Genomic DNA, 12,979 nt, shown 5'->3' on the forward strand with positions numbered 1-12,979 from the left:
AAGTATCACTCATTGATGTCGCAATACCATGGGACACCAGAGTTGAAGAGAAAGAGAGGGACAAAATGGATAAGTATCAAGATCTGAAAATAGAAATAAGAAGGATATGGGATATGCCAGTGGAAATCATACCCATAATCGTAGGAGCACTAGGCACGATCCCAAGATCCCTGAAAAGGAATCTAGAAAAACTAGAGGCTGAAGTAGCTCCAGGACTCATGCAGAAGAGTGTGATCCTAGAAACGGCACACATAGTAAGAAAAGTGATGGATTCCTAAGGAGGCAGGATGCACACTATAAATACCACCCAGTCGAATTGGAGGACTGTGATGGAGCAAAAAAAAAAAAAATAAATAACAATAATAATAATAGAGGATACATATTCTTTTGCACTGATTTTTAATCAAGGTATGACACTAATGAATTGAAACTGTTATCGAAATGATCAGTTAAATATGTTAAAATTGCACTGAAGTATGTTTTCGTATTCATTTAAATAAGAAAGGAGAAAACTCTTGAAACGAATTTTATATTCATGTCTCTGAATAACTAGAAAGAAACGGGTCATGATCCGACCTCCAGCTTACTCGGGACACGTGCAAGTTTTTCCCCTAACGCATAAGTTGTAAACATTATATTCCTAATATTATACGTCAATTAAAACGGGCTAAAATCTATGGTCAAATAGAGCCTTGTTTAACCAATGAAAATTAAAATAAATACGCTATACTTTATTCTAAATATTTTTTACTGTTTATTAACATGCACATTATTTATGTTTTAAATTTTCATTCTAATAAACAAATCATAAATATCCTATCCTAAAATTTGTATTTTTAACTCAACGCGAAACACCTTTATCTCACCTTTTTAAGCTTTTCCATAAACCTCTCCTACACCCCTAACCCCCCAACGAGAACAACAACTAAGTAGATTGTAGGCTTACTCCTCGAGTAAGTAAAAAGACGGAAAACCCTTAAACCGACGTTTTTATTTGTTCCTCTTAATAATTAAACTGACGCTATACTGATATCTTTTGTGATATATGTAGTATTTTTCCCCTGATATCTATATATGTACGTACATCATCACTTATCAAGAAATCTTATAAAAGCCAAGTCAATATTACGATAAACAGTGAAATTTAGTGCCTATAGCGATGCCAGAAGTACGATTATGGCTAACTTTAACCTTAAATAAAAATAAAAACTGCTGAGGCTAGAGGGCTGCATTTGGTACGTTTGATGATTGAAGGGTGGATGATCAACGTACCAATTTGCAGACCTCTAGCCTCAGTATTTTTTAAGATCTGAGGGCGGACAGAAAAAACATGGAATAAAAATAGTTCGGACGAACAGAAAAAGCCGTCGCAATAGTGTTCTTTTACTGAAAGTTAAAAAAAAAGTATAGAGCAATGCCTGAATGACTCCAAACATCAGTGTTCCAGAAACCAAATAAAAAAAGATAAATAAAACGAAGGTAAAAGTCACTGAATATTTCCAATCGGTTAGCGTCAAAAATTGACAGATTCCGATCGTTCATTTTTTATCCTTCTTTCCCTATCTCGACCTCCAACAGAGATTTGTTTTTATTTTTAAATACATATATATATATATATATATATATATATATATATATATATATATATATATATATATATTTCGTGCACGGCGTGTGAATAAATTATCGGTTTTTTATTCCGGCGAAATATGAGTTTGCTTTGCGCGATTAAATTAATGTATTCGGATGTCTCGGAGCTGGGATATCGGAGACAAAGGTAGAGATATGGATTTTTTTTTTTTAAATAGAAATTCTTGCATGTGAAATGCTTTCGCCTCTGTTTTAGTTTCGTTAGCGTAGACTCTTGAATATTGCTTATTAATAATTTTTAGTTTTTATATTTTCATCTCGGAAGATTACATCACGCGCTTGTACCTTGTGGGGCTCAGGTGGAATATGAATCTAAAATATTTCTGATTACCACCGAAATTATAATACAAACTTTGGTTTCAAAGTTAGTCCACATCTAGGAAAGCATTTTAATTGCATTTGTTGGTTTGTGAAATGCTCCAAAACCGATCGTGCTGGCCTGCGATAGTTATTAGCTAATCTGGCCCGATTTTTACGGGAGGGACTTTTGTGAAACTAATTTACGGTTGGTTTAACCTACTTTGATAAGATGATTAATTCGTTTTAGTATGGAACATTAGAAACTGAAGATGAACCTAGTATAAGGTTCGAAAGCTTTTATTATCTATAAAGACTTTATACTTAACATGCGATATTTAATTGACCTGCAACCAATAATAATAATAATAATAATAATAATAATAATAATAATAAATAATAATAATAATAATAATAATAATAATACTTTTTTAAACGTAATAGCTACTTCAGCAGCGTTACGCTTGTAGAGCTTCTTTTCTATTCTTCGAAAAATAGAGAAGAATCTCTACAAGCGTAAAGCTACTGAAGTAGCCATTACTTTTAATAAAGTATGCTTGAGAGAGGGTCTGCTTCTTAAGTACAACAACAACAACAACAAAAACAACAAACAACAATAATATAATAATAATAATAATAATAATAATAATAATAATAATAATAATAATAATAATAATAATAATAATAACTTAAATTCATAGCTGTCCAAGTCTACTTAAATGAAACAAAACGCCCGAAAATATGATAGTGCCCTCATAAATTAATACAGACTAAGTGTATTTGCAACCTATTACAAATAAAACCGCAGCTTCCGAGGCGTCGTTTCATTCTATGGTTATTCAAAAGCTGTTTAACTTTAAATCAATTTTGCGTGCGCATTGCACTTTCAACAGAAATCCTGAATAATACATCTTCAAGAGGCTCATCACAAGGTTCTCTCAAACACAATATATTTATTTATTTTTCTATTTCTTTAAGTTCGTGTAAAACCTTTCAGCACCAGCAGTGCGTCAGAGGAAAATAAAATACCTTTTAAGACACCGTCTTATAAAACCTTCATCTTACACCCCACTTTAATGGCAGCTGAGACCAGTCTTACCAACATGTACGAACCCTCTGGTGCACGCATACCAACCGTTTTCTTTAAATATATATGTAGCACTTCTCGTAAGCATCGGCAATCGTTGCATTAGTTTCATTTCTGCTACAAATGTCCACTGCATGCAACTTTCCTTACCAAGAGTTTCGTCCTAAATTCTCCTAAGTACCTTCCAAGTACGAGTACCATTTTCTTAGAATTTTCTTAAGTCGTGATGTCCTATCGGATATTCTTACCGTCTACTCGGGGAGTAAGCCTACAAACTATTTTGTTGTTGTTGTTGTTGTTCTTGTTGTGGGGGTACGAAAGCTCTACGGAAGAGCCTAAAGTATTTACTATTTCAATTTTCGTCGGTGAAAAAAGGGTCTTTTGACCTTAGAGTTTAGCACTTTTTAATTTATTCAATATACAGAATTTTAGAGGCAATATTTCTGTTCAATTTTTGTGTTTGTCCAATTCATAAAAGATAAATGATCTCCCTCGGTCTAAAGAATTGTAATTGAAAACGTCTAAGTAAACTGAATTCCATTTCCTTCTTCAATCTGTTTCGCTGTCTGAATTCTCTCTCTCTCTCTCTCTCTCTCTCTCTCTCTCTCTAGTCCAGAACCTTACCCACCCCCCCTTTGGCACTTTATAATAAATTCTAACCTCTCTCTCTCTCACTCTCTATAGTCCCGTAACCTTACCCATATATAGATATATATATATATATATATATATATATATATATATATATATATATATATATAGATATATATGTATATATTCCAGAACCTTACCCACGCCCCTCCGCCCCTTCGGCACTTGATAATAAATTCTCTCTCTCTCTTTCTCATCAGTCCGGAACCTAACCGCCCCCAACCCCCTTCTTGGCACTTGATAATGAAGGCGATGCGCCCGAATGGATATTGGTAAACCATCGACCGCGCATTCGCAAGAATTTATTTGACAGAACTCCCTCATCGCCCAGATGGCTTCTTCGCAGTTCGGCTGAATAACAACCAATGAGGATGAATATCCGAATTGCGTGCATCCAAATCTGTAACCAGCAATCCCTGGCCGCGGAATTTTACTTCGTTCGTTATCCCAGAAGGATGAAGTTTTTTAGGGTTATTTTCTTGTTTTATATATTTTCAAATTTATTCTTCATCTTCGCTTGTCGTCCAAGTTTCTTAAAATAGAATTCCTGTTTATATATATATATATATATATATATTATATATATATATATATATATATAAAGTTTTTTTGCCACAAGGAAAAAAATGAAAAACGAGGTTGGAGTTGGCCGAGTAGGACCGAAAGTACTCGGCCAACTCGTTTTTTTCATTTTTTCCTTCGTGGCAAAAAAAACCTTTTATTTATACATAGCATCACGTTTTATATACTTCGTGATCAAGTCATTCATATATATATATATATATATATATATATATCATATATATATATATATATATATATATATATTATATATATACAATGACAAAGTCCACAAAGGAAATAGAAACGTCCTTTACTAAGCAGACTGCTATATAGTAAAGGACAAGAAGTCGAAAGGCCTTGTTCCAGTACTCCATTGTTTCTATTTCCTTCGTGGAATTTGTCTTTATTTACATATTCGTCGTGTTCCATGTTTTCGTGATTCAATTATACAGATATAAATATACAGTATAAATACATATATACATACATACATACATTCGTGATCATCACAGTAGAAAGCAAAATCTATACATTCATACAAACAAACATACATACATATATACGTGATCATCACAGTGGAAAGCAAAATATATACATACATACATGCAAACATACATACGTGTATGCGTGTGTGATAATCACAGTGGAAAGCAAAACATTAAAGAAATATATACATATATATACAGTGTACATACATACATATATACATTCATACAACATGCGTGTATGTGTATGTGACACATATAAACATACTACATACATGTATGTGTGAATGTGATCATCACAGTGGAACTAAATAAAAAAAATAAAGAAGAATTAAAGGACTTCCAATATCTCCAAGAACAGCAGAGCAAATAATGAAGCTATAATTGCAGTCATAGCATCTCACGCGAGGACGATATTAAGGCTCCGGCAGGAATCCTGAAGACTCCGCGAGGCCTCATAATCCTCCTGGGAGCCTCGTAACAAAGGCGAAATCCAGAATGGATATCGGAAATCTCTCGGGCGGATGAATACAGCGGATTTATTTGGCACAGGATTTCTACTCTTACACGCAAAGGGTAAAGCTAAGTAACACGAATCTTACGACGGGTTCCTTTCATTTGTCTGTCCGTCCTCAGATCTTAAAAAGTAATGAGGCGAGAGGGCTGCAAAGTGGTAAATCGATCGTTCACCCTCGAAATTGCAGCCCTCTAGCCTAGGTAGTTTTCATCTTATTTAAGGTTCAATTTAGACATGATCCTCCGTCTGGTAACTGTACAGGACACGCCACCACCAGTCTGAAAGCTTCATGGGCCACGGCTCGTACAGCATTATAACGAGACCACCGAAAGATAGATCTTGTTTTCGGTCTCTCCTTAATAATATTACGCGTGAATATTCATAACTATATCAATTTGTGGAAAACAGTTTAATATTGCTATTCAGTTTATAAATATTACGGATATTAAAGACCAATATTAAAAAAAATAATAACGAAAATGTTATCCCAGGATAACATACAAGCAATTAGGATTTAATTATGAACCAAATACTTGTTGCACGACATATTCTTAAGATTCTATTAATTCAGTTTTATGTCTAAGGCTGACTTTGGTTACGGTTAATTATGGTAGCCTTCGGCTATAAGACAATACAGGACGAATGTCCTTTTTAAAAGTAATTCTCTGGATCTATGAAAATGAATACACATGCAGCCAGTTCTAGTCAAATTCCTCTTCACGTGGAATAGATATTTATCGCTTACTTGGGGAGTAAGCCTACAAATTAGTTTGTTGCTGTTCTTAATGTTGTTATTGGGGAAGGTTTATAGAAAAGCCTAAAAAAAGGTCTGAAAAAGGTGTTTCACGGAGAGTTAAAGCTACAGGAATTTTTTGAATAGGATACCTATGATTTATTTATTAGAATGAGAATGTAAAAAATAAATCATGTGCATGTAAAACAGCACAGAACAATTAATTCTAATAAAATATAGCGTATTTATTCTAATTTTCGTTGGTGAGACAACACTCCATTTGACCGTAGATTTTAGCATGCACCCGAGTAAGCTGAAGGCAGGATTACGCCTTGTTTATTTTGAATTAAACGTTGTCCCTGCAGCTTCAGAAAGTAATTCGTTATATCATTAGGAAACGGTAATACAGTAAGTCACGTAACCTTAAGGCAATCACGTTAATCAGACGGGAAGGAATAATTACAGACTCACTTCAAATAACAATATATAAAACTTCGAGCAGCGAATTACATCTGCACGCATTTAGTTAACGACACATTAAAATACGTTTAATTACGGGGCCCTGTAATTACAAACGGCGAAGCCTGGATGTCATAAAGCTTTATTAGGAAAGTAAATTGTTTCACTTGTCATCTTTGTTTATGTTGCGAGAAACTATATGACCTCTATGGTGAATATATATTCTATATTCTCTATGACTTATATATTCTCCTTGTCCCATTCATTGGGAGATCTAATTATCTAATTATCATATGGCGAGGCATGGAAAATACATAAGTAAAAGGCCCGTACAGAGGGGGCGTTGGGGGGTCGAACGACCCCGCCCCCAAATTTCTGGAAGTCCATATTTTCTGTGACTATCGTTTTCATTGACCTGTTCTTACAAAAGTAATAACTAACTATTGTTTTTTTGTTAAGTCAAAGTATATAACATAACAAATAAAGTAATATGCATGTTATCGTTAACATAATAAACGAATCAATAAATAAAACTGAAGAAATATTCTTGAATTTCAGTGCAAACTTTCAACATTATAAGTCAAATTCTGTTAACCAAAATCAGTACTTTGAAAAACATCTAATCGGGTAGAAGGGCATAGACCGCATGCCCAATTTTTCTTCTTAATATAACTAAAATAACATTTTCAAGTATTTCATCTTGTAAATACCTATATATGCAATGGTATTTATAGAAGGAAAGGTCCAGTTTTGGGAAAAACGAACCCCCCCATCACCAGGGCCTGATAAAAAGCTTGTAACTGGCTCCCTGATATTGTCTCCAGAGTCGTGACATATCATTTACTGCCGCAGTGTGAGAGGTTGAAACCAGTCTCCACGTAAGTCTCAGTTCTCTTAACCATCAGTCCTCCGTCTTTTGGGGGCTAAGGTAAACGACTTCCCTTTTCATTTAAAACACATTTAGTAACTGCAAAAGTATATTAAGGCATTTTAACCACATGAATTAAAGCGATCATTCTGAAATGTCTGAGAAAACGGGACAGTGTTTGTTTGTTTGTATGGTGTTTTTACGTTGCATGGAACCAGTGGTTATTCAGCAACGGGACCAACGGCTTTACGTGACTTCCGAACTACGTCAAGAGTGAACTTCTATCACCAGAAATACACATCTCTGACCCCCCTCAATGGAATGTCCGAGAATCGAACTCGCGGCCACAGAAAAAAGGGACAGTGATTTAGTTCGCTGCAACTCAATTCTCTGTATAAATCTTGGCAAGGATTATCGACGAATATAAGTAGTGCTTATGGAAGCAAGAGATTATAATATCTTCTTTCGTACCGTTGGTATAACTTCATCTTATATTTAGTTTTTTTATGGACTATCAGACGCAAAGGTCTATCTAAGCAAAGTTTTTGTTAATTAAGGATTAATTAAGAGTCTGACAATCTAATGCATCTCGCGAAGTTACATAAGGATTAATTAATGTTTCCAGTACACACATACACACACACGGAACCACGCACGTAGGGAGAGAGAACGAATGAGGCCAACACGTTTCTTGTTAGACCAGTAACTCTCAAACTGGGGGTAATTACCTCCCCCCTGGGTGTAATGATACCGTTTCGGGGCAGGGGGAGAGCGGGGGACGAGGTACTTTATATAAAAGTAATAGTTCTTTGAGAGTAAAATTCAGTAAACACAATAATAATAATAATAATAATAATAATACTAATAATAATAATAATAATAATAATAATAATAATAATAATAATAATAATAATAATAATACTGTAAGAAAAGTGATGGACTCCTAAGGAGGACAGGATGCAACCCGGAACCCTACACTATAAATTCCAACCCAGTCGAATTGGAGAACTGTGACAGACCAAAAAAAAAAAAAAAAAAATTAATAATAAGAAATAAACAAATAAAAAATAAAAATAAATAAAAATAATAATCAAAGTTGAATACCCATTTGCAATAAAAAGAACAATGCTATAATCTTAATTTTTTCGTCTGAGGAAGACTATATAAAAATCAAAATTTTTTATTTCTCAAGACCAGACTAAGAGTAAAATTAATTTCTTACATATAAAATGCATTAGAAATGAATCATTGCAATATGTTTCTTTCCTTTACATTATAACTTCACATAACTGAATAAGGAATTGGGCATCAGGGCCAATGGTGATCTATCTCACCACTGCCCGGGGATCACGATACCACACATGGCGTGATCCGACCTCCAGCTTACGCGTGGGTGGCGGGCGTGTCGCGTGCTAAAATCTACGGTGAAATAGAGCGTTGTTTCAACAACGAAAATTTAAATAATTATGCTATATTTTATTAGAGACAATTGTTCTGCACTGTTTAACATGCATATTATTTATTTTTTACATTTTCATTCTGATAAATAAATTATAAATGTCCTATCATAAAATTCCTGTATCTTTAGCTCAAAGCGAAACACCTTTTTCAGACCTTTTCAGGCTTTTCCATAGGGCTTGCCTAACACCCCCCCCCCCCCCCCCCCCCCCCCCCCCCCCCCCCCCCCCCCCCCCCCACCCCCAACAAGACAACAACAGCAAGAACAACAAAAACAACAACAAAGTAGTTTGCAGGCTGACTCCCCGAGCAAGCGAAAACTTGAGAACCACTGTGTCAGACGGAAAAACAACAACAAAACAAAGCTGTTCGTAGGCTTACTCCCCGAGCAAGCAAAAACTGGAGAACTACTGTGTTAAACGGAACAACAAAGCAGTTTGTAGGCTTACTCCCCGAGTAAGCAAAAACTGGACAACCACTGTGTCAAACGGGAAAAAAAGCAGTTAGTAGGCTTCCTCCCCGAGCAAGCGACACTTGGAGAACCACTGTGTCAGACGGAACAACTCCTATGAGCAGATATTCCCGAAAACTGCAAATCCCAGATTTCCCGTCTTTTATGTTTATTTTTTTTTTTTTTTTTGGGGGGGGGGGGGGTGGGGGGGGGGGGCGGGGGGACGAGAAAGAAGAGTCCAGTAAATACCAGGAAATTACCAGTTGGGAGGTTCTACCAATTTCCATTTGTGGAAATTACACGAGATATTCGGAACTGGATAAATTGGATAAATTACACTCGGAAGTAAATACCATTCTTACGAATTGGACGGTAAAATTAAACGAATAATTTAACACAGGGTTTATTGCGATGGTATTACAGGGCAGACTGACATTGTTGTATATTCATGTATATTCAGATATTTTATTTTTCTTTGATAATGAATCTTGTATCTCTCTACCCATAACTTGTATTTTTTGTTATAATATTTATATAACTATTTACGTATTTTCCTGTTTTAGAAAAAGTTACAGTTGTGAGACGCATTTGACTAGAGCATGATTCTCAAACTGGGTGTTGTGGCACCCTGGGGTGATGCCTGGGGGTGACATAAGATTGTCATGAGTATAAAAAAAACTTTGCAGAATATATATATATATATATATATATATATATATATATATATATATATATATATATATATATATATATAGAAAATTGACGGTATTTTTTCCCCTGGGGTGCTACACAAAGTGCTTATGGGTGCCATAAGATTGCCATGAGTTTTATCTTGGCTAGATCATTACAATGGACATTGGAAAAAAAAGTTTGCAGAACATATATATAGTATATATATATATATATATATATATATATATATATATATATATATATATATAGATGCACGTGACGTCAGCATAACAGCGAATACCACAGGAAAATGACAGGCAGAAGTAGTACAGTACCAAGCGCTTTCTTCGTGCCCAGATGATGCGTGAATAATGACGAGAAAGCGCTTGGTACCAACATTCTGCCTGTCATTTTGCCTGTGGCATTCTCTTATAAGTATATATATATATGTATATATATATAATATATATATATATATATATATATATACATATATATATATATATATATATATATATATATATATACATATAATATATATATATATATATATATATATATATATATATATATATATATATATATATAGATATATATATATATATACTTATATATTCAGTTTACTCAAGTCAGATCTCATCACCATGATTTGCTTTTCCAGGCGCCTTTTCCAAGGAGGTTGCTGTTTTGGTTTCTGTTGGGTTGGTTGTGCTGGTGGTGTTGGTGTTCGAATCCCCATCAGTTCTCTGCTACTAATCTTGCTCCTGCATATACCAAGTTATTGTTTCTGTGATACTGGTGGTGTGTATTATGCCCATTATATCATTGATCTCACTTGTTTTCTCCCTTAATTTCTTGGAGTTGTAGGCTTTCATGGAAGGGATCTTTGTTCTCTCTGTATCTGGCTCCATCCATTGTCTAATCTTTTCTATTATTATTATTATTATTATTATTATTATTATTATTATTATTATTATTATTATTATTATTATTATTATTATTATTATTATTATTATTATGTACAATTTTAATTTCTGTGACTTCTTTTGTTTGTATGAGCAGACTGCTAGAGAGTGCGAACGTATATAGAGATACATATTTAAACAATTCAGCAAATTATAATATTAATTTGGGGCTTTTGGGGGGGAGGGGAGGGGAGGGAAAAACTTCGCTTGGTAATTATGCAAAATGCTCACCATTCGCCGTTTATTCAATTTACTCTTTTTTTGTGAATTAAATTATCTTCTAATTAACTACTAATTAAAAATGTAAATAAGACTGGAAGTTGTAATTGACTTCAGCTTATGCTAAACTTTTTTGTTCCATTGCAAAGTCGAGATACATACGAAATGAGTGACTTCATCTCTGATCAAGTTTAGCGCTGGAAAAACTGCATATAATATAAATTTGACAACTTAACGTCGAGTTGTCAACTTTGCTGGCAAATCAGTGATCTTCTGCAATATTGCAATCTGCCGGATTGAAAACCAACAATGTTTGATGTGTGATCCGACCTTCAGCTGACTCGGGCGCGTCCTAAAATCTAGGTCAAATTGAGCCTTCTTTCAACAAAGAAAATTAAAACAGATATGCTATATTATATTAGAAACAATTTTTCTGGGCTGTTTAACATAACCATAATATTTTTTTTTCACATTTTCATCCTAATAAATAAATAATAAAATTCCTATCGTAAAATTCCTGTATCTTTAAACTCAACGCGAAACACCTTTTTCAGACCTTTTTAGGTTCTTGCACAGACCTTTCCTGGCCCCCCTCCCCACCCCCCATCCCCCACCACCACCACAACAACAACAAACAACAACAACAACAACAACAACAAAGTAGTTAGTAGGCTTACTCTCCGCTTAAACAAAAATCCATATTTATCGAAATCCTTTAGTTTTCCTGTGTCTAAAAGCTTGTGGGGGGGGTGGGGTGTAGGGGGTATTACAGTACACCCCACATCCCTACCAGTTAGAAGAGAGACAACAGGACAAAGGGGATTACAGGGCAAAGGGGATTACAAGGCAAAGGGGATTACAGGGAAAAGGGGATTACAGGGCAAAGGGGATTACAAGGCAAAGGGGTTACAGGGCAAAGGGGATTACCGAAAAATCCTGCGGAGACATCACATCTATTTTATATTTCTAAGTAAATGGAAGTAATTTGAAAAGTAATTTTTAAATAATCATTCAATTACTTTTGGAAAAGGATCATTCGCAGACAGAGAGAATAATAAGGAGCAAAAAGAAAACAAAGAAATACATGAAAATCCCACGTTGCGATACAGAAACAGAATGGAGAGAGAGAGAGAGAGAGAGAGAGAGAGAGAGGAGAGAGAGAGGGTTAATATCACAGAAGGAAGTTAAAACTATAAAATTAACCTATTTGAGGTGAAGAATTTATGTAATAACATAAAGAAAAAAAAAGACTTTGATGAGAGAGAGAGAGAGAGAGAGGAGAGAGAGCGAGAGAGAGAGAGAGAGAGAGAGATTTAAGTGTTGCAGAAATGGCTTCCGTGGAAGCCACTATGACCAGACGACTGTTTCTTGTCTTTTCTGAAAAAGGAAAAGACGAACAATAATACAACAGGGGAGGGCGAGTTATGGAGAGTGAAATGGTTGGAAGGGAGAAATGGGTTTGTGACAGCACAAGGCGTGATATGACCCCCAGCATACTCGGGATGAGTGCAAGATTTTCTGCTCACTTTCAACGTAAATTAAAACGTGCTAAAATCTAAGGTCAAATAGAGCCTTGTTTCACAAAAGAAAATTAAAATAAATACGCTAAATTTTATTAGAAATAATTGTTCTGTGCATATTATTATTTTTTTTTATTTTTATTTTCATTCTAGTAAATAAATCATAAATATCCTATCCTAAAATTCCTGTATCTCTAACTTAACGCAAAACACCTTTTCAGACCATTTTTTAGGCTTTTCCGTAGACCTTTCTTACCCCCTAACAAGGACAACAGCAACTAAGTAGTTTGTAGGCTTACTCCCCAAGTAAGCAAAAATAAATGGGCTGAAATGACTACAGGAGAAGAAATGTAGATGATGATTGTGTAATCCCCCGTGAGAGG

This window comes from Macrobrachium nipponense, chromosome 3 (genome assembly GCF_015104395.2).
Source record: "Macrobrachium nipponense isolate FS-2020 chromosome 3, ASM1510439v2, whole genome shotgun sequence".
NCBI classification, from domain to species: Eukaryota; Metazoa; Arthropoda; class Malacostraca; order Decapoda; family Palaemonidae; genus Macrobrachium; species Macrobrachium nipponense.